General features: G+C 36.6%; 1 long non-coding RNA gene across 1 annotated transcript in view; it reads left to right on the forward strand.

The window, feature by feature from the left end:
• LOC309831398 overlaps positions 1 to 23,733 on the forward strand; it is a 115,131-nt gene that overhangs the window by 77,794 nt on the left and 13,604 nt on the right. The window contains exons 2-4 of the long non-coding RNA XR_014297582.1: positions 7,692 to 7,835; positions 14,313 to 14,378; positions 20,760 to 20,857. This is a non-coding gene — a long non-coding RNA (uncharacterized lncRNA). The remainder of the gene's footprint in view (positions 1 to 7,691; positions 7,836 to 14,312; positions 14,379 to 20,759; positions 20,858 to 23,733) is intronic.

The raw sequence follows: 23,733 nt of genomic DNA on the forward strand, positions 1-23,733 counted from the left end.
TGTGTAGAGTAGGTGCATAGGAAATACAGACCAGGGAGGGCCCCCAAAGCAGGACACGGCACCAAGGGTATTTGTGGATGCCCCTCACACCAGCGCATATTTTTAGTATCCTGTATCCAGCATCACTTCAGCAGCAGAGTTCTGGGTAGTCCGGTGTGATGAGTAGTCTGGATTTTGGAGTATGGGCTGAAAAGAGTTCCATAAGGCCACCCAAAGCCTAGCACATGGTCTAGCTGGGACTTAATAAATGAGTGAATGAATGAATTCCAGGTACTAATTGAGTTTAGATCATTAAAGCATTTTAATACTAGATCACTCTGGATGTATAATACTGAAAGAAAATTTTTTTTAAAAAACCATGGCCATATTGTTTACATAAGCTCCTTGCTTCTTCGTCTCATGATTTATGCAGAAAAGTGTTTCTTGGTGCTTAAATCTATAAAACCAAAACCTTGGAATAAAATTGATGTTGAATTTTATCTAATTTGGCAATGACTAATTGAAAAGGAACAACTAAATGAAAAAAAGAGTTCCATGTGTTTCATTAAATGATGCATGTCTAATAAATGTTCATTTTTACGTTTATAAAACATTGAGTGTATATTAACGTTGCTTTTGATCAGCCGTGTGCTAATTATAATAATAATCCAATATAGAATACATGGTTTAATATTTAGAGCCTTATGTCATATAATAAAAAAATATTTAAATTTAAATTTATATACACATTTTTGTTGCAAAGAAATATCGGATCCTCAACAGAAGACACTTAATCCTGAAAATATACTCCAGTAGGATGGGATTCTACAGGGGAAGTAGGATGGAAATACAGGTCAAAGGAGGGGGAAAAAAACAATGTAAAATTTCCAACTTGTTTGTGTATTTTTTACAACTTTTTTGAGGTATAATTTGCATATCGTAAAATGTACCCCTTGTAACAGTGCAACTGCACGGTTTTTAGTAAATGTATACAGTAGTGCAGCATTCCCACATTCCCACTTGGGACCATCTCCATTATCCCAGAAATACCCTTGAGCCCACTGGCAGTCAATCTGCATATTCTAAAAATAGAAAACAATGGGTATCAAATAGCTATGTTATTTAGATTTCACTGAAAACATTTAAAAGAGTGAAAATGTTGATATTTACAATGCACTGGAGATTGTATCTGATGTATCTATATAAAACTATAATAAACATTTTCAGATATCAACCTAAGAATAAGAGAAGGGAGCTCCTAGCTAATAAAAAAATGTAAGGGTTACCCAAGCACAAATGACTGAAAACCAATAGCCTACCTCTTATCATTGATCATTAATTATATAATAGTTTACTCTGTAGTGTTTTCTTTCTATTTTATTTGATAAAATAGGGAAAAGTCTGGTCAATTCTGTACTTGTTTGGTTGGTTGATTGAAGTAGTTTATGATATTACTGACTTTGATCCAAACCGGGCGGTTCAAAATGCCTTTTTCTTTCAAAAAAGATGCTGTACCCTAGTCTGTATCACGGGAAGAGCAATAAAATACTTCCTCCTCATTTAGAATGACACAGGACAGATTTTCAAAGTCAGAAGACAATGTAATTATATTCTTGGATAACAGCTAATGTCATGTTTATGCTCTGAATCTTTGGCAATATTTCTGTTGACCTAGGCCCCCTGGGATTCTCTTGGGCTTTCTTTTTTTTTTGTCCCTTCATTTTTCTTTTGATCTGGTTATTCTGGTGGTAACAATTTTCATTCGATAAAACTCTTAGACCTTACTGCCACGAGGTAAACAATATACATTTACATTTTGTAGATGCAATAAGGCTCCAAATCTCATTTTTAAATTAAGTTCCATAAAAATGTTTTGTATATATGTATGTACACACACACATACATATATTCTCATGGATATATATGTATGTCTAAAAAATAAATTTTAAAGGATAATCTTGGACTCCATCCTCACATATAACCTTCTCTAAGACCATGAAAGGATACACAATTTAAAAAAAAAATCAGGAATAAAACTTGCTTCTGATGCATAAAAATAAAAGGTGGGTTTGTTTTATTTCTCATTGACTTGCATACTCCATATTCTTAATAAAAAAAATAGAAAAGCCCCTCAATTACTAGAGATTAAACTGTAAGGGTCTACATCAGCATGATAAAGGTTTCTAACTGTGATTAAGGTTCCAATCTCATGACATGTGGAATAACCTATGTAATTATATTCCCCTTAGTGCTACAGAAAAGTCCAAGTGACTGTAATACATGCTAACTTAATCTTAGCCACAGAAAATGTGTTTCTAATTTTCAAATTCGGCAATTTTTCAATAAAAGTTGTTGCACTTCGTCTGATCTATTCTCAAAATACGGAAGTGCTTGAAGCCCGACCACCTGCAATAACAGATTACTGCTCTCTAAAATATTACCATACACCTACAATGTGGACGCACAAAGCTTTGCTAAAAAAGATCTTTGTTGTTTTTTCTAAAAGAAAGAAGTGATCCCAAAGTAAAGCTGGTTTTCAGCAGCCTCTCTCCTCCAAATGTGACTGGCATCAAAGTCTAATGAAAACCTGTTTGCGGACACTGGACGCATTCCAAGGTACACCATTGGCATATTCTAGACCCCTTGGGACATGACTCATATAAAAAACACAGGGCTGTCATCAGATGGCTGGTGGCTCAAATAAATCAAATTTACTTTCAAAACTGAGGCATACCAAAATTTTATTAGGTGAAACTTGGGCATTTCTTATAGCCAACTTGCACATATATTTTTTTTATTACTTACAGCAGTTAAAAGGTATGCTACCAATCATATGCAAAACAAGAAAAGATTGCAGAGTACATTTTTTACTGGGTGGTAATAGGAACTACCTTTTTTTTTTTTTTTAAGAAAAAGAACAATTCCAAATAATAAGTTAATAATAGGTGGCCTCAAAGAATTCAGCTCAGTGTTTACGTAATTCATAAGCCCTCTGGTGCATATTTCTCCATTGCACCTCTATTTAGCAGACCCCATCATTAGTCTTAAAAACTGACTTTTGCCCCAAAGTGATTTCTTGCTCACTAAAACTATCAACTGTACCACACTTCATGGGATGATGACAGTGTTTATAATGTGCATTTATGAGAAACAGACATGAACATACTCAAGTTCTTGATGATCTAAAAGGGATTAAACTTTAAGCTTCAAAGACCTACTACTGCTTATACTCTAACCCGCACACTAAGTCAGTTTCAAATTCCGGATTAGGAAAGTTCAGTCTTCTGTTAAATATTAGAAATTTCTCTATTTTTAAGTCTAATATGTTAGACCTTTTAAATATGTTGATCAGTCATCAAAGGCATAGCAGAAAACGGGCCCTTGCCCAGTGAATAGCATATTTGCAAATTAATATTCACTTTTTAAGGCCACGTCTGTCACATTTCAAAAGTGGTGGCAGCTTATTTTCCTTCAGTGGCAAATCCTTCAACAGTCTTACGTGGTGAGGCATGTACTATTGTGTATATGTTTTAGTACACACACAAATCTTACCGGATGGTACATAGATTTCAATTGTCTTTGTCAATAGAATATTTTTTCATATTGTAATTGGCCAGTCGTATCTCTTCTATTTTTTTGGTAAAGTTGTTTTTTTTTTTTTTTTTTTTTGCGGTACGCGGGCCTCTCACTGTTGTGGCCTCTCCCGTTGCGGAGCACAGGCTCCGGACACACAGGCTCAGCGGCCACGGCTCACGGGCCCCGCCGCTCCGCGGCATGTGGGATCTTCCCGGACCGGGGCACAAACCCACTTCCCCTGCATCGGCAGGCAGACTCCCAACCACTGTGCCACCAGGGAAGCCCCGTATCGCTTTTAACTGTTGCCTGCTTATGGTCTTTAGCTCATGTTTGGTTTTTTCTGTTGGTGTGTTTGTCTGACCTTACTGATTGGTAATTGCTCTTAGAATATTAACCCTTTGTCAAAGATGTGGCAAATCTTTTTCCCAGTTTCATAATCTGCCTTTAATTTTGTCTTTTTTTTTTCCCTAAACAAAATTTTAAAATAAATGATAAAAGTCAAAGCTAGTAATCTGTTCAGAGGGAGAAGACTATTCAGGTTGAGGGAGAAAAAGGAAACAAACACAGGCAGCCGGGAGTGAGGCCAGTTCCTGCACGGCTGCTCTCAGCCACTGCTGTCTTCTCTTCCCATCACAGTTCTGTCCTTCCAAAACCCTGAATTGAGCTCACTCCCGTAAAATACGCGGTACTGCGTCATTTGGCATGGATGGACTTACTGTCCTGTATTGCTCCTAGGATAATTCTTGTAATCATTCATGAATTCTCAACCAGATTGTAAACAATTTGAGGACAGAAACACTTTTCTATATTTCTTTCATAATTTTCGTACTTCTAGCACCATGCTCTGCAGGTAAAAAGCCTTGAACAATTACTTGTTCATTGATTACAGATGTGTTTCCTCCCTTGCATTCCATGGCCAAATGATTCCATTTTTCCTTTCTTGAATATTTTGTGGAGGCTAAGTTTATGTATGAAAATCACTGAGCCATTTTAAATGAAGTGATTTCTGTTCTGACAAATTACTAGTCAAAGTTCTATTCAGAGTAAGTGACTTCCTTAAGTGATGGGTAAATTCAGTCAAAATAGTTGAATCAGAGCCTTTGAGTTGACCCAGCTTGCTCTCAGTCAGTAAGAACACATACAAAGTTGGGTTTCCCTGGATGCCTCCACTGCTTGCCCAGTGAATTGTGGGGAATTCCTAGAATGATACTAAAATAGAGAAGCTATACTGGTGGTATAGCCGGTGGTCTTTCCTAGAATGATACTAAAATACAGAAGGTATACAAGAATATATGTGAAAGTATTTCTAGGAGATCTTTAAAAAATACGTATGATAATATAATTTTAATAGATTATTGGTTTAGTTTTGGGGTAAAAGCCATTCTTTAAGACCAGTGATGGGGCCTGCTAAATGGAGGTGCAATGGAGAAATTTGCACCATAGGGCTTGTGAATTACGAAAACACTGGGTTGCATTCTTTGACATCACCTATTACTAACTTATTTGAAGCTCCTTTAAAAAAAAAGGTTCAGTTAAAGCCATTCAAGCTAAGCCCATAAAGGAATGCAATTTTTACCAACCTAATTGCCAAAGAATGATTAAAAATTATAACACTTGAGGTTGTTAAAGATTGAGAGGTGGAAACATTTGTTCACAGATCCTGGGAGGATAAATTGTATCGATTTTGGAAGGCACTTTGGCAATATGTATTAAAAGTCTTAAAATATATACTAATCTTTGACCCAGAAATTCTATTTGTAGGACATATTCTTAAGAGAATAATTATGGATGTGTTCAAAGGCTTAAAGATAAGAAGGATTACAGCATTGTTTAAGATAAAAACTTGGAAATGATGCAAAGATCCAATAACAGAAGATTAAATAATTAAAGTTTAAAATTAATAACTTATTAAATAATATTAGTGATATGGAAGTATGTCCTGTACACTAAGATACAGAGTAGGTTACAAACACTATATGGAATACATTTCATATTTTAGTAAGCGTATACAGAAAATAAATTAGAGATACATTAATATGTAACCAGTGTAATAGTAATTCTCTGGGTGCTGGGAATACAGGTTACTTTTATTGTAGTGTTTTTTTAATTAAAAAAATATATATACTATTTTTTGTTATTTAAAGAAGTCTGTTCATAAAACAAGCTGCAGAAAAGAGTTTGAGGCTAAAGTGGGTTGTACGTATTTAAGGGGGTTTTCTTAGCCTGCAGCACCAACGGTTGCTATGGGTCGCTTAGAAATTCTTCTGGATTTTCTAAAAATATGCATTTCCAACAGGGATTTATGATAATGTCCTTTTCTTTTCACCGTAGCTTCAGCAAGAGGCTAAATAATAATGTTATAGAGTTTAATAATGTTATAGAGTTCTGTTAATTTACTTTTTAAACCATCTTTTGCAATTTCTTTTTTAAAGGACTGCATTAAACTTGTTTCATCAAGGTGACAGCTAGCAGCTTAATTTTTTAAATTTCAAGTAATAGGTGTAAAAGTGAAACATTTAAAATATGTATAATTGCACAGAATTTTATCGGTGTTTATTGATAGATTTAAGAGACCTTTTCCTAAAATGTTCTTGTGTGTGGAGAGAAATGGGTTCAGGAAGAAATATGCTTCGTGTTCTTCCTGTATGACTTACCTCAGGAGAATTTAAGGGGCAGCACGAATCAAAATCTCCAAGTTCTAACCAGGCTTTGCTTCATGGCTTTAAAGACAACTCTTTCTTGACTGTCTTAACTAACGGAAGAAATAGTGGGGATGATCATACTCAATAAATAACAAAAAGCTTTTGATTATTGTCTTTGCAACAAATGATATAATTTTTCAACAAATATTATACCAAATATAATTGCCATTGATTATTGAAAGGATGAGTTTGGGAAACACATAGATACATCTGAGGGAAGCTGGTTTAAATTTTAAACAATTGCAGAGAGAAACAAGATAGACTATGGATTTTAAAAGTTAGTTGTGCCATGTTTCTTTGCCAATTTGGCTCCAAATTCTATCTTGAAACATAAGGATATGATTAACTTGCAGAAATTATTTCTTCTGGAAAAGTGTAAGTTTATTCTCACCCATACTCTGAAAATGGAAACGTTTCCCAGACTGTTCCAGTGTGATGGTTTTTCTTTAGGTCGAATCAGACCTTTGGGCCAAAGCCCTTTATCAACCAGTCAACAGGAAAGCTTTTCTCAGTCATGAAAAATGATTTTTTTTTTCTTTATAAACATTCCTGAGAAATGGGGAAGTTTTCTTCAGATTTAATTTATAAGTTAGAGGGGGATTTCTTCCATGAATAGAATGATTTTGTTCCCATATTTGAAAAAATAACATGGGTAGTGTCTGAGGTTTTGATGAAGGGACTGAGGAAGAATAACCTGAGTTGTGCTTCTGCAAGTGACGGAACCCAGCGGCGATAGAAATACGATCCTTTGCGGAGGGAGTTCTCTTTTATAAACTGGATTCTATGTCAAGTGATTCCAAATCCCCATCTGACCTTGTCACCAACCTGACCCTATTCCAACTCATTAGGAGCAAAACTAGTGACCATTTGGAACAAAGTACCTTCGTGGTCAGATAGGAGAGCTAGACAGTAGGAGCATTTTACTCTGTAACCTGAGTTGCAACCACAATCCTCTGAAAACCTCCCACAGTCTCCTTCTCAGATAGTTCTCCTGCAATTATCTTTGCCCCTCCTTCCCCAGCTGCTTTCCCCTCCTCATTAAAGATATAAGAGCAGCTAACTGGAGAGGTGTTCATCTGGCTGAAGTTTTCTTAGTTTTGTAAAAGACAGTGTGGCATACTCATGCTCCCAAGACTTACAGATAAAACTAGAATGTCATTAGCAGAAGTAAAGTGAGAACAGTAGGGAGAACACTGCACCAGGACTCAAGACACCTACATTCTTACATCTCTCTCTCTCATGCATGAGGCTTGTCGTTAAAATAGTCATTTGGTGAAACTTCTTTGTGCCTCATTTCCTTCTCTGAAAGAAATGAGGAGTTATGCTACCTAGGTCCTTTCCAGCTTTCATGGTCTGTGAATCTAAATCTTTTACAAACTATCCTTAAAAATGATTTTTATTTCCCTTCTTCAATAAGACAAACCTTTTTTTCAGTCCAGTGATATCAAAGGATTACAGCCTGATTTGCCACAAAACTTCTCAACAAGTCTGATCATACAAATATTCTTGGAGATTATTTTAGGAAGCCTATATGCTAGTACTTTTGACTGCAGGAAGGGAAACAAAGTTTCTCCGAAGGTAAGTGTGTGTTTATTTTATCTTGTCTTATTTTACTTTTATTTTATTTTATTTTCCAGGGGGCTCATATGATAGAACAAAGTACAATATTAAGTGGTTAACTCATTTATAAACATCCTAATAAAGTAAAAACAATTGAAACCATAAATATAGCATCATTACTGCAAAACAATACAAACTTGCTCCATCTACTTGGCTTTCCTACTCCTTATGATAAGCAACTAATTAGATATGATTGTGCAAGTCAAAAATGTTATTTGCAACCATTGTATTTATATGTATTCAAAATCAGTATTAAATAGCAGGAATAAAACAATTATTAATTTCTAGTAAAATCCAGAGTGCACTTTTTTACCTTCTTCATAGAAGATTGTTGAGCATTTTTATTATGATTCAGAATGTACCTTTGATAACTGACTACTTCACACATGTTTTCCTGCACTTGATCCATATAAAACTGGTTTGCCTGCAAACTCTGATCTCTTTTTGAATTTTGTAGTAGAGAATTATCAGTCATTAAATATATTCACACTCTTATTTTGAGATTAAAGGAGTTGCTGTTCTCTCTCTAAATATTATCGTTATTGTTATTAAACTTATGGAATACCAGATATTTTCTCCAAAAAAGAAGGAGGTGGTGACTTTACCCTCTTATGGCTTCTAAGAAACCCCAGTCACTTTAAATACCATCTTCCTGACAGATAAACTGCCTCAGATGAGTTGTATTAATAAAATATACCAACATTTGAATAGGTTTTATAAACACATTTGTTTTGATTCAGTAAGTATTGGTAAAGCTCCTTTTATGAAAAAGATTATTTCAGGGACCATGTGACATACATAAAGCAATACATTAAGGGTTCTACCTTGGTATAGCAAAAATATATAGTTGGAGATAAACCAAGAAAACCAAAACAGCTATAGCAGAGTTCAATAAATGGCAGAATACATTGTTCTTTGAAGCAAAGAAAAAGTATGATGCCTGGGTGGTTGATCAGATGGGACTACCTGGAAGAAGTTATTTGAAATTAACTGTTAGTACATCCCTTCAGAGATTGCTATGGGGACAAAGTATTCCAAGTGGCTCCAGACTGGCTAGGTAAGGACATGTTAGAAACACTGAAATTGGCCCAAGTTCTCCTGGTGTTAGTGCCTCCACTTAGAACTAGTTCCCCATATCACTTGCTAGTTATTGGTTGCACTCTTCCTACAAGGATTCTAACAAAGGCCACTGAGCTTAACTGTGTAGAATGCAGAAGTGGAGGAACAACAAGAAGCCAGATTAGAAAGGCAAACTGGACCCACGCTGTGGAGGGTCCTGAATGCCACACTGAGTGTGGAGCTGGCTCTAGGGACAACCAGAAGCCATTCAACCTTCTGGGCAGAGTTGCCCCATAATCAGATTTCACACCAAACTGCTAGCTGTGCATAGGACGGCTTGGCCCAGGGAGTGTCCTTGGATTCAGAAACAACAACGTGGAAGTTTTTGAATACTTGACCCTGGGTGATGGCAGTGAGAAGAGGGAAGGAAGTGGAGTGGTTAAAGAAACAAACAAGGAGAAAATTGGTAATCGCAATTATGTAAGAAATTATTCTCAATTATTTAATACCATGATGGTTCCCAAAAGGGATTTTAGAATTTTCTACTTATGAAAAATAGAACCAACAAAATTCTCTGTAGCTCAGGGTAACTAAGCAGAAGGTCAAGGAAGGGATAAAGTAATTTTGTTAATTTTCTTAATTCTTTTTAAAAATATTTTCATTAGCTTTTGGTGTTAACAATTGGCTGAGACCTGATTTTTAAATGGATTTCACAATGAATTATTTTCTGCTTTTAGAAATTTAGAAAAAAAAAACAATGTTTAAAAAAATAATCGTTAAAAGTAATTCAAATCAATTTTTAAGGGGACTCTAAAATTTACAGCTTCAGAAAATCAAACTAAAAAATATTTTGTCATATTAGAGTAAGTGATATTTGTACTTTTTAGTTTTTAGAATTTTAATTATTGAATTAAATAGAAATGAGTGTCTCACTACTTGAAATTGACTCAGTTTTCATGGGTTATTTTTAAAATTTCCTGAAAATGTAGACAACCTAAAAATGCATTTGGAAAAAAATTAAACATGAATCATAAAGGCCTACAGTCAAGAACTTTATATTTAAATAGAATTACATTTTACAGGTATTTATTTTATAGCAAATACACAACAAAGTACATATACCTTCATATATATACAAGACAACCCCAGTAGTCCAAATAAAAAGTGTAAGTTACAAAATCAATAATAAAATGATTATTTCAGATACAGATTCATATGCTTTCGTAAGTTTTCTCTTTCTCAGCCTAAATATCTTACTTACATAGAAAAATTATCAAATGAAATAATGATGTCAATAAAACAAAACACTGACATCTCACAATAAAAGAGTCATTGGACACAGAAAACAATTTGAACTTTTTAAGGTACAAAATAAGAAACATGATTTTTACAAAGAGATTAATTCTAAAAATGGCAGCATGTTGAACTCAAAAAACCTCCTTCCAAGGTGGCATAATTAACAACCAAAGTCAGCTTTCTCACATTATCACAGAATTTTTCTTTTCACCACACTGCATGAGACATATTCGTACATCAGGTGGAGCTAGCTGGAAAAGGAATCCAAACGGGCCTATTTTTAAATAATAATATTTGTAGATTCATTGATAACATGTCAGGTGACAGAGAAAATATTGACCCAGAAGGTTATAAATCAAAAAACGTTTTCATTGCTGAGTAATACTAATAGTAATAATGCTTGTCAGAGCCCTGAAGAAAAATACTTGGGAGAACCATATTTACTCTGCCAGAAAATTTCCTAACAAATTACTAGAGTTGCAACAGTCATTAGAAATAAGTAATATGGGCTTCCCTGGAGGCGCAGTGGTTAAGAATCCGCCTGCCAATGCAGGGGACACAGGTTCGAGCCCTGTTGCGGGAAGATCCCACATGCCGCGGAGCAACTAAGCCCGTGCGCCACAACTACTGAGCCTGCGCTCTAGAGCCCGCAAGCCACAACTACTGAAGCCCATGTGCCTAGAGCCCGTGCTCTGCAACAATAAGATTTGAATGGCCGCAATGAAAACCTATACACCGCAACGAAGAGTAGCCCCCGCTCACCGCAACTAGAGAAAGCCCGCGCACAGCAACGAACACCCAACACAGCCAAAAAACAAACAAACAAATAAATAAAATAAATCTATATTTAAAAAAAGAATATATTATGGTAGCACCGCAAGAAGGCTTTACATCAAGAATTCCTTCTGAACGTCCAGAGACTAAGTAATATATTGTCTTATTTATACAGGTGCTCTCAGATATAAATGTCAGTCTATAGATGTGAATTACACATATTATCAAAATGATAATCTAATAAAATCCAAGCATCCACAGTCCTATTTTCAGATTTTTGCAAAAAATACTATCAGAATACCACTTTCTGCTGGTTCATATTTATTTGCATTGGCTGTTCAAAGGAAAAGTTTTGTCAACAGTTTATAAACTAAAAGAGAAATTGAAAAAAATTGGACATTTTTCACTTTGCAGATTTGCTGAAGTATAGGTTTTGGCTTCAAAATAGCTTATTTGATGGAAATTTGCAAAGATTATGGAAAATGTATTCATATGTAATGACAAGGCCAAAATTTCAACTTTAGTAAATTGAGATTAAAATAATTGGCAGGGGATGTGTAGTCAATACAATAATTTGAGTATTTACAAAAACTTATTAAGATAAAGTAACATTTGTGTATTGTTGAGGAAAATCTTCATCAGTATTTGAAATACTTGATTTTTAAAAATACCAATTGGATTTGAAATTTGTTTTTGTATAACAAGAAATTCAAATATTATATTTATCAATGAAGGAAAAAGAAGAGTTGTTATATTTAAAACATTGATATACTATTGGTGTTTAAAGAGTTTGCATTGTTCGAATTGTGCTCAATGGTATGAAGGAGTCTGTCAAAAAAAGTAATAAATATGTTTTTGCTATTTGCTACCTCCTACTCCTGTGAGCAAAGTTTCTCACACGTGATTTCTATCAAGAATGTGAAGAGACCATCATTAAAGAAATCTTGATTAGGATGTATGTGTGGCCAGCAAGCCATAAAACTATCATAAAATGCTATTATGCTAAAGCAAGCTCCAATTTCTCATTTTAAAATGTGAAAAGATTTTATTTGGAAATTGTATACAAACTCAGCATGTAATATTCTCCCTAGCATTTGTGGTTTGCTTTTCTTAGCATATCTATATAAGGTAAAGAAAATACCGTATTTTTTTTTGTATGTAAGTGCCAAGTGCCAAGTGCTATGTAGAAACCTCCAAAATCCTCCCCAGTTTACTCTGATGTGCTGTACAAATACAATCGTTTTATATGTGACTTGGTATGAAAAAGCTTGGGAATAACTGCCCTAGGGGAATGAATTTAACTGATTGTTAGGCAAAGTACAGTAGAGCAATGAAAAGCCCAAGATAACCCAAAAGTCAAAAATATTACCAAGGAGAAAAGTGTGACTTGACATTAGCTCAAATGTGACTTTAGCTCAAGTTGTTTCTTAGGAGATTTAAAGGAGCGTGTGCTCTCCTCAGACATCGGAGTGTAAAGACACTCCAGAAAGCAGCACGCCCATCCTCTGCCACATTTCCCTAATGGGGCTCCCAGTGCACTAATGGTGGAAACCTGTATGGGCATTAGTTGTGGTTTCTTATAAAGACCACGTATAGAAGTTGTCTGAAGTTGTAGTCAATGACTGAATCTTACAGAACTTGAGAGAGTTTGGTATTTGGGAAAATCGCTTCAAAGCTTCACTCTTCTGGCGACTATCTGGGAACAGGAAGGGAAGAAGCATGAATATACTCTTAAAATAACGTACATCAATAAATCAACATTCATACTAAATTCTTTAACTGAGTGGTGATACAGATCAGAAGTTCTGTTAACTGTGGAGACACAAAGAATCTTTTAAAAAATACGCTATTTTAAAATCCCATCCAGGAATAGGTCTGAAGTTTTAAATATGTATTCCAATAACTCGTATTTCTTAGGACTTCTGTACTTTTTATCTCATCTGTTATTTGAGGATTTTCCAGGTTCAATATTGTGTGCATCAAATTACCCCATATTCTTGTATTTTTCAGAGAGTCTGAAGAGACAAAATAAAATACTTTCCTTTTGATCTAAAATGGCATTTCCTATTTAAGAACAAAAAACCACAAGAAAGTTTTAAGGCTCCTACAACTAATATATTCAAAACCTGTGCAGCTTAAGACTGAACATAAAAAAATAAAAAAAAACTGAACATGATTTCCAGTGAAAGGTTTCCAAACCTACTGGAAAAGGCTGTGTCAGGAGGAATGCCTGTGTGCTTACAAATAACAGCAAAACTCTGGGCTGCGAATAATAACCTAAGAGTTATTGAAGGCATGAGAACTTGTAAAAAGCAATTGTAAAGCATTTTGTAAAATATTATTGCCATTCAAATGTTAAATGATGACAACAGAAGCTCTTCAGGGACTGGTAAAAAGCAAACACTGTTGGAAGAGGAACTATAAGGAAAAAGGAAAGAAAACAGAGTGGATATAAAGACCTCATAAATTTAGGAGAGAAAAAAAGACAATTGTGAGTGACAAACGGAGAAGGCTTACCAATTTTATGTCCTATTCCATCCAAATAAATAGCACATTTTTAATTTCAGGGGACTTGAAGCCAAATGGGAGAGTCAAAGTTAATCTCTTAAATGTTTATAGAGACATTTTTCACACATATAATCAAATATAGAAGAAATATATACTAAGTGATTCTACTATTTTATAAGATTTATAGTACAATTGAATTCTTCTTAGGCAAACAAAGTAGGAAGGATGCATCTTTCTGCATTGTACTAATAAACAATGGAGCAGTCTATATGAAAGATAGAAAGACAAGATGTTCAGCAATCTTCCTTACGCCTCAAAATCAAGGTCTTTGGAAAAGAGCCTTGATAATCGTCTTGTTTCCTAAGAACCAAACCTTCATATAATAATTATTATTAATTATTAGAACAATAAATACCCAACAGAGTACCTTTAATTCTACTTTTCTTTTGGAGTGGCAAAATCGATGTCATGGGGAACGCTTTCTGAAACTGGTATATTTAACTAAAATGAAGAAAAAAGAAAGGGTCCTTATGTAAATCAAATACAGGTTTTTCCAGTTCTGCAGAAAGGATTCCTTATTCTTTGCCCTATTTGGCACTTGTATGTTCTTAATTATTGCTGTTTGGCCTCTTAGAAAGAGAAAGTGGGATAAAACGTGAATCACACTAGAATGTTTTCTGACGTAACAATAATGAATAGCTTTTTTTTTCTTTTTTAAAGATTAAAATAATAGGAGTAGGGTCAAAAGATTAACTTGATTATCTCTGTTTCATGGGTGTGTTTTTATCCATTTTACAGTGGTCATTTCCAGGAAGCAAGACTTACCGCTCATAGCTAAAGAAGACCAGTTTCCGGAGAAACAAGGTTTGTTCTGTGTTTATGTTGCATATTCCATTTCTTCATGTTTTATAGAGCTCACTTTTGTTTCCTCTGTAGGGCCTGGGTTATCTTGTTTAGATTTTATATTGTCTACATTAAAGGGTGACTGCTGAGTCCTCATTTCCCATACTCTGTGAAGAAAAGGTGAGAAGAAACAGGAGAGGGTATGAAAGAAGCAGAAGAGGGTAAGAGAGAGAAAGAGAGAGAAAAGAATCAAAGAGATTTCCTCCTACGCTGTCTGCCCCTGAAGGAAACATCTGCCTGAATGCTTTACTCTGGGAATGACCTGTTCACGTAGTCCAAACTTAGAGGGAAGAAATACAAACTTTCTGAAAATTGAGAAACAAAAGTGAATGGGTAATATTATTTTGCTTCTTCAATATTATGTAAATGTTATAGCTAGAAAAACACATGTGCATATATTTAGGCAGAATTTATAAAGATCAGTGTTCAAATTTCAAGGAATGTGTACTAACTGAAAAGCCACCAATCCACATTGGGGAGCCATGGGGAAGAGGCAGGGACAACGTAGAACAAGGAGAGCATGATGTTTCAGCATCTTTGTCCAATGGAGTCAATTTGTTTGACTCAGCTCGGGTTTAATCTCACCCAGTGTTCCTGGACTTACTATTGCAAAGCTTTGTAGAATTCTAAGTGAAGTCTTGCCTTCATACTCATGGTCCCTTTCTAGCCCTGAAGTTACTCATCTCTAGAGTGAGCTCTGAGGCCCTGAAGCTTGGACACCACTGCTCACGAAGGCCCTGCCTAACCCTGCCTTGTGACAGGACTCTGTAAGTCACCCCACGTATGGCTCTGGGACCTGAGGACTTTCTCTGGAGCAAAAGCCATACCTTCCCTTGGCAGGTGCTTCAGTGTTTAACGATCAATGGCCCTTTCATCTGGATGACTGTTTTTTACAACAGAAAAATATGAATCTGATTTCTTTGAGGAGATAAAATAGATCCTTCTGATGAATGACTACTAAGGAGAGCATGGATTCACAAGTTAGGGAGATTCATGACGTACAGAAAGGGGCCAAATAAATGCCAGATTAGCAAAGGAGATTCATACATCAGAGGGGACTTCAGGCTGGCTTTAGGCCAGGTAACGGGGGCAGTGGCCACAGAAGAGTTTAACTCACATCACAAGATGTCAATGCCTCCTGAATTCCAGCTATCAAAAAAAGATGACTTTATTTGACAATAGACAAATTAAAGGGGAAAGGGGGATGGGTAAGAAATTATTGTCCAAAACAACCAAACATCTTTGTTGAATCAAAGGAAAACCGTTTCAAAAGCCCCTGACTGAGCCCACTAAAGGTCTCCAGAGGAGAGAGGCTACCCTGGTCACCTCAGAAATCTGCTTTAAACCTTACGGTTTAATTTATTATTGGGTTTTTAAACCTTACGGTTTAAGTTTAATTTATTATTGGGTTGGCCAAAAAGTTCGTTTGGGTTCTTCCATAAGATGGTATGAAAAACCCGAACGAACTGTTTGGCCAAGCCAATATATCCAAACCCACCTCCTCTGCTATCTTTTATCTTGCCATTCTTAATGAAGACAGAACTGCTGCTTCACCAAACCTTTAGTGACAACACATCTTACCCAGAACCACCAAATCAGACATTTGTCTAAAAACATATTGTCTTAGTTCCCAGTTTTACAAGAACAATAGTATTTCAGGAGACAATGGCCTCCTTAAACTAGGAAATTAGTTTATTTCTTCCACAGTGATTTATTGAACCAAGCACATTCATTCAAGGAGGCTACTCACTGGTCTCAGATATCACAAATTCTGGGGCACCTAAGCTTAAACATTGGTGCTCAAAGAGCAGACCACCCCTTCTGTTCTCAATGAGCTGGCGTTCTCGCCTGCTTTTGAAGATTTTAAAAACACAACAGTAGCTGTTGGTTTCTTTAACTTCCAGGTAAAGAAAGTGGGAACTGAAACCAAAGGGTCAGAAGAGTCTACAAATAGGGGGTTAGTGCATTGCTGGAGGAGGAGGATGGCCAGTGAGTTCATACAAGGTTGAAAGGAAACATTGGGGCTAAACTGATAATAAAGTTAATCTTTCAATTCACTTTTTATTTTCCAAGTTAATAGGACTGATATATGGAAACAATCTAACAAAGTTGTAAGAGTAATCCATTTGTTTTTTTATTTATTAACCCAACCCACTTTTTGTGTCACCCAGAAATTTATGACCCAGACTTGACACCCAAGGAACTTACACTCTTGTTGGGGAGACTGGACTTAGGCTTGAGATACAATGAAAGAGGATTCCAGAGATGGAATTTAATCAGACAAGTGCTGATGACACTGTTTTATTGTGTGCGATCTCCCTGTGCTTTCTTATCCAGAAAGGAACTCCATCAGCATTTCCTCTTAGATCAAAATTTATATGCCCAGAAGTATTTTTTAGGTGCTTGTGTTCCTCTTTTCATTTCCATCACATTTAGACTATACTGATTTACACTAATACAGTCCAGTGCAAATGAGTGCTCCCTTGTGTTCCATCACAGACCTTCCATACCAATAATTGCTGTTAGTATGCATTGAACAAGTACTACGTGAAAGGCACTGTCCTGAAAAATGCGCATCTAATTGCAGTCCTGTCATTTTGGTATTAGGATCATTCCCATTTTGTAAACAGAAGATTTGAGGCAATTTAGTCGTCTGTTCAAGTTCACAGAGCAAGTCAGTGGTAGAGCTGGGAATCCAATCTAGACAGACTACTTCCCAAGCCCACTAGTTTAATCACAACACTGTATTGTTGACTTTTGTGTAATGATGTTTAGGTTAGTCATTTGACATGATTTGTACAGAATAAAGGAGATTGATATGGAATGAGCTTTACCATATCTGATTGATCATTTCAACTCAAATGTCAATTAGGTGCCAAGCATTGGATCAGACACTGGAGATTCAGAAAAGAACCAAATCCAGTCACTGTGTTCATGAATCTCCTCCCAGCTGGAGTGAGAGCGTTAAGGAGTGTAGGTGCAGCACTGTAGGATAGGGAGGGTTGCAGCAGTGAACTCCTCAAATGCCCAACAATGAAGTGTCTGAATGAGCATCTGTCTCAGAAACTACAACCCGAGGAAAAGTGGAACAGCCTTCTTCCCCTGCAAGTAGACATACTAAATCTTGCAAAAATGTAGGCACTCCTGGCAAATTAGAACTACCCATCTGTCTATGAGCTTGCTAATCATTCCAAAGCTAAAATATAACCTCTCAAGAATGTCTCGGATTTACTCATAGGCCAATTTGGTGAGTCATAAAAAAGAAGCAGCATCTGTATTCAGTCAACCTAGTTGGAATTCACTGGAAGTCTGAAAATACTAGGAAAACTTTCTATCAATGATGAACAATCATGCTCAACATAATAAAAACTCATTACAAAGGAACTGGGGGGGGATGGGAATAAGAAAGGAAGGTGAAGATTAAAGCCAAACCAAAATATGGATAGATTGCTACAAGATTAAGAGGATCTTTGTATTAGAAGTAAAGAAAATTAGTGCAAGTTTGTCCACGGAAAGACAGTGAAAACAAAATTGTCCCTTATGTCAGCCAATTTTGGATTTTCTATTATTTATTACCACTTGGTGATTTATAACAAGAGAAAGGCAATGGAGAAATTGAGAATCATTAGAATGTAATGATGAGTTTCAAAGTCAGCCCCTAATGAAAAGCAGAAATTTTAGAAAATAAAAAAACCCAAATCATATTTGTTTAAAATCTGTAATGACTTCTTTTGAAGTCCACTGAGCTACAGTATGTGCTTACATTGGCTGTTGAGTTATGATTTAAATTTATGCTGTATTTAGGAGGTTAATATTTGTTGACTTATATGGAAGAAATTTAATTGTGGAAAGTTGAGGAAAGAAAAAATGAAAACAATATAGTACTCATTAAAGTTTACTGTATTGTTTTATAAGAAAAGAAATAGGCGCATAGTTTCATATATTCAACTTGGGTAAAATGTATGTGAGCAAAATACACTAAAATGTTAAGAGAGTTATCTCTGCAATGTATCATAACTGCAGGCATTCTTTTTCTTTTTTCTTTGTACTTCACCTGACTTTTCAAAGTTTGTACAATGAGCTAGTACCACTTTTATAATTAAAAACGTCATGTTATTTTAAAATAGACTTGCATCCATGTTCTAGAAGGAATAGATTATATGATGGTAAACTGAACACCTATTAGAATACAAGTGATTAGCAGTATATAACCAGCATTTACAAAAAGCAAATCAAACTATACAAGCTTAATAACTTCTTTTTGGCTTGCACTGTAAGATTCAGCAGATGTTATATTGGAATTTTAGTAAAGGACACAATATGGTCTCCTGAGATTTACTGACAAAAAGAATTTATTTTCTGTTAGGAACAGAGAAGCTGCACTTAGCTGGAAAACGGGCTGAAACTCTGTAAACAAAAGGAAATAATGACATGATCCAGGGAAGGTGCTAATGAAAGCTGTAGCATCAATCAACAGAAGCCTTAGGGATAAGGGCAGAGCATAGGTAGCTCATGGGGTATCTAGGGAAGAAAAAGGCACTGGTGGGAAGTAGAACTGGGAATGATGGGAGGAAAAGAAAGCTAATAATTACATATCTACTTTGTGCAAAGTAGGGCACCAGGCTCTTCTCTCCAATTAACAGGTGAGGAAATTAAGAATAACAGAAGCCATTAAATAGGAATACTGATGGATACGTTGACTTATTTCTTTGGTTAAATGTGATCTGAAGAATAAAACCTATTACTAGTTGGAATCTAATTTATAGGAAAAAACACATAGAAATTAGTGGGCTAAACATTGACAGAAGTGTACTAGGTGATGTGAAAGGAAAAACTCTTTTTTTTTTTTTTTTTTAGCATAGGCGCCTCATATTACACTTAATAACAAAGACACAAGGACAGTTAGCCCCTCTCTCTACAAGTATGGTGATATTCCCGGGGCTTTGTATCTCATTACGAGAGATTTATTCTAGTAAAGAGAGTAAGGTCCATAACAACACTAAAGCAATGCACATGGAGAGCCCGACTAAATGATAATTTGGATGAGTCATAACATATATGAAAAGCATAAGCACTTGGGGAAGATGATGTGGCCTGATCTAAACAGGATAAGTAGGATAAGTGGGATAAAAGTATGGGAAAAAAATAGGTCAAATATCAATAAAAAACTTTTCAATAGTGGGAACTATCAAAACCAGAAGATTTGTTCCCAAAGGAAATTCATGATTGTGGAAGATTTAATACTTGAGTGAGTAAACATGAAAGAATAACTAATCGAGAACAGTTCTAAATTTTATGCTTCTATAGATTCATTTGTAAATAAACTGTGAACAATGAGGCCTCATTTATTCATCAGCATCAGGGAACACATTGTTCCAGAGAAGTCAGTTCCCCAGATACTGCAAGCCTCACAACAGGAACAGATTTTTCTTTAATTGCAACCTCTCCAGTGGAGATTTATTTAAACGGAATGACTCAGATCCTTGGCTTCTTAAATATTCCAATCCAGAATTAGGATATGAGATGCCAGAAGTGTGTATGGAAAGGCCTCTGGAACACAGGGTCAGGACAACCAGAGATCCAGTCTTGGTTCACAGAAAGGTGATCTGGAGGTCTTTTACCACTCTGGTTCTTAATGTTATGTATATATATGTATTTGTAAATAAAAGCACAGGAGAAGATTATCTTTAAAATTTCTTCATCTAAATTTTCTAATTCTGAACATCTGCTACCTAATTGCACTATACAGGCAGACCTCACTTCCTTGTGCTTCGCACATTCTGTGTTTTCCACAAATTGAAGGTTTGTGGCAACCCTGCTTCCATTTTTCCAACAGCATATGCGCACTTCATGTCTCTGTGTCACATTTTGATAATTCCTGCAATATTTCAAACCTTTTCATTATTATTGTATTTGTTATTGTAATCTGTGATCAGTGATCTCTGATGTTACTATTTTGACACTTTTTAGCAATACCGTATGTTTTAATTAAGATACGAACGTTTTTTAGACGTAATGCTATTGCACACTTGATAGACTACAGGATAGCATAAATGTAACTTTTATACACACTGGGAAACCAAAAAATTCATGTGACTCGCTTTATTGCGAGGTTCACTTTATTGCAGTGGTCTGGAACTGAACCTGCAGTATCTCTAAGGTATGCCTGTAATATTTGTCTCTACATTAAATATTTTAGACACTCTTTTCTGCTAGTGGGCCTTAGCTAAGGCTTCATGTAAGGTGCTACACTCCATCAATGAATAAAAGGCACGTGCTTGATAGTAACTCTTTTCCTTGGTACTCCAAAGCTTCTCACATGGTTTTTAAAATTATTTTCAGGTTCACAGGTAAATACCTAATATTGAGGCTGCTGGAAGTCTGATTTCCAGGTACATGGGTCGAGACTGTATTCCTATTTGGGGAAGGTCAAGTCAGAGGTGAGACTAACTGTTGTTATTCTAACTGTCACTTCTAAGCAGAAGTTTTCAGAGTCAGCCTACTGTTTGCCATTCCCTCGTTTGCTTCTGTCACAATGACTGCACTGCCCCACATGGAGGTGGCTCCTTCAGCCGAGGCCTCTCTCCTGGCTTGCAGATGGCTGCCTTCTCAGTCGTGTCCTCACATGGTCTTCCGTGTGTGTGTGTGTGTGTGTATCCCTGATGTCTCTCTGTGTGTACAAATTTCCTCTTCTTTTAAAGACACCCGTCAGATTGGATTAGAGCCCCCCCCCCCCCGAGGGCCTCATTTCAACCTCCTTAATGGTCCTGTCTCCAAATGCAGTCACATTCTGAAATACTGGGAATTAGGCCTTCAACATATAAATTTGGGGGACACAATTCAGCCCATAACATAACTAGAGTCTTGACTTGCTATGAAAAGGAGTTTTAGGCAGAGGAAGCCAAGATAGCAGAGACAGTGGAGAAGGGTCACTCTATACAGCTGTGTATAGAATGAATAGAGGCAGAAAATATGAAAATGGAGCAAGAAGTAGGGCTTTGGGGTTTATTCTGTAGGATCACTGCTCTTCGGTTTTATAGTGGAATCACTTGGGACTTTTAAAAAATGCCATCATCCCAATCCTGTTCACAACCGGTTCTCTCTGAATCTGTAGGAGTGACATTTTAAAAATATCTCACTAGGCGATGTTAACGTGCAACCACATGTAGAAGCCACAGCTATAGAAAGTTGAGATCTAGGAGCCTAATGAGATGAGATTTGTGTTTAGGAAGCTCCCTCTGACTGCAATGAGAAAAATGGGCTGGAAGACCGTGAGGCTGGGGGTAGAGAGGTCAGCTTGGAGGGACTATTGTAAGAGATGGTGGGGTGTGAACAACACACAGTGATGGGAATGGATAAGGGACAATATGAGACATGAATAAGGTAGGAGAGAAAGAACTTGATTCCTATTTTAATGTGGGGAATGAGAAAACCAAGAGATTTGTGAAGACTCTTGCATTTTTGGCTTGAGTTAGTGAGTGGAGAGAAATTGAGTTTATTAATAACAACAAAAATGCAAGAGGAAGATAACATTTTAGGGCAGTGACAACAGGCTCAGTTTTGGATTTCTTGGGCTTGAGTTTCTTGTGATGAAGTTCATGGGGCACTGGTATATAGGAGAGAAAGCTGAGCTAAAGGCAGAGAGTTTGGGGTCATCAGTATATGAATCATAGTTGAAGCCATGGGAGTGTGGAAATGGCCTGCAAGAGAGGAGGGAAGACTGCCCCCTGGAACAATAAGTGCATAAAGAAGACTGGGAAGACAAACCAGGTAGACCAGGGGATGACAGTGACAAAGAAACCAAGGAAGGAATAAGTGGAGGCAAATGCCATGGAAAGATGAAGAAATACTAGGATTGACATGAGTCCATTGGATTTGTTAATCAAGAGGGGATTAGTGATCTTTGCTCCATGATTTTAGTGAATGAATTTAGTCTTCATTAAAAGACTACGGGGGCCTAGTCTTAATTGCAAACTGATGAATTTGTGTTGTGTTGGAGTAGATTGAATGAGTGTAAAATATTCTTTGGTGGAGGAGCATGCAAAGTCAGAATGTGGGTAGACTGTTAGAAAAGTTGCAGCCAAAGTAAGAGCGGTCATGAAGATGTAATGAGAAGAAGCGAGTGAAAGGGGCAAAGGCATTGAAGGTTTTACTTGGAGACTGATATAATAAAGTTTAAGATTTCAGAGTGGGCTGAGGTCCAGGCAATGATTATATTAAAAAAAAAAAAAACCTTTGGAATGAGCTGCTAAAACAGAGTGGAAGAGGTCAGTGAATTTTGAAGCTAAGTTATTGAATTGATCAACCACACAGAGTCATTGTGATAAAAGGACAGTCTGGGCTAGGGGCAGCAGAAGACTGAGAATCAGGTGCTAATGTCATCTATGGAGATACAGATAATATTAATGGTTAGGGGTGAGGTAGACGAGGGCCAAGGTTACTGTGTGGGCCTAACCCAACCAAAGATGAGGGCTGGAGGGGAGTTCCTGGAAGTCCAAGGTAATGTAATAGTGATCAGCCAGGTGCAGACATGGTGATGGGCTTTCAGGATGAAAACAAGCAACAGCAACAAAAAGGCAGGCACAAATACATTCAGAGACTAGACTCTCATGTACCTGAGCAGCCTTGAGTTGCTACAGTGAGCAGGTGGAAAATGCAGGTGGAGAGCTGGAAAACGGTAAGGTTTTGCAGGGCCTTGTAGGCTAAGCCAAGATTTTAGTTTTTCACCTGCGATCATGGGGGACCATTGCCTGGTTCAAGCAGGAAGGTGACATGGTCAGGTCTGAGTTATAAAAAGCTCTTCTGGGGACCATGTGGAGGACGTATTGTTAGGAGTCAGGTTGTAGAGACCAGTTTAGGAACAAATTGTACAAATTCATTTAGAGTCTAGAATAAAACAGGGGTGGTGGAGCTGGGGAAGAGGCAACAGCCTTAGCAGCCAAAATGTAGTTGACTTGGTTATGTGGAGAGAGAGATCGAGACAGAAGCCAAGCTTCCTCCTATGTCTATCATCATAAACTCTGTTTACTTAGGTAAGAAATCTTACTCAGAGAACAGACAGACATGGAACTTACACTTGAGTACCAAGCTAGAATGCAGAAGGGCTCAAGGGTAAGCTGGGACGAAGTGAGAGTGTGGCGTGGACATGTATACACTACCAAATGTAAAATAGATAGCTAGTGGGAAGCAGCCACATAGCACAGGGAGATCAGCTCGGTGCTTTGTGACCACCTAGGGGGTGGGATAGGGCAGGTGGGAGGGAGGGAGATGCAAGAGGGAAGAGATATGGGAACATATGTATATGTATAGCTGATTC

This window comes from Grampus griseus (assembly GCF_964374135.1).
Source record: "Grampus griseus genome assembly, chromosome: 13".
Taxonomy (NCBI): domain Eukaryota; kingdom Metazoa; phylum Chordata; class Mammalia; order Artiodactyla; family Delphinidae; genus Grampus; species Grampus griseus.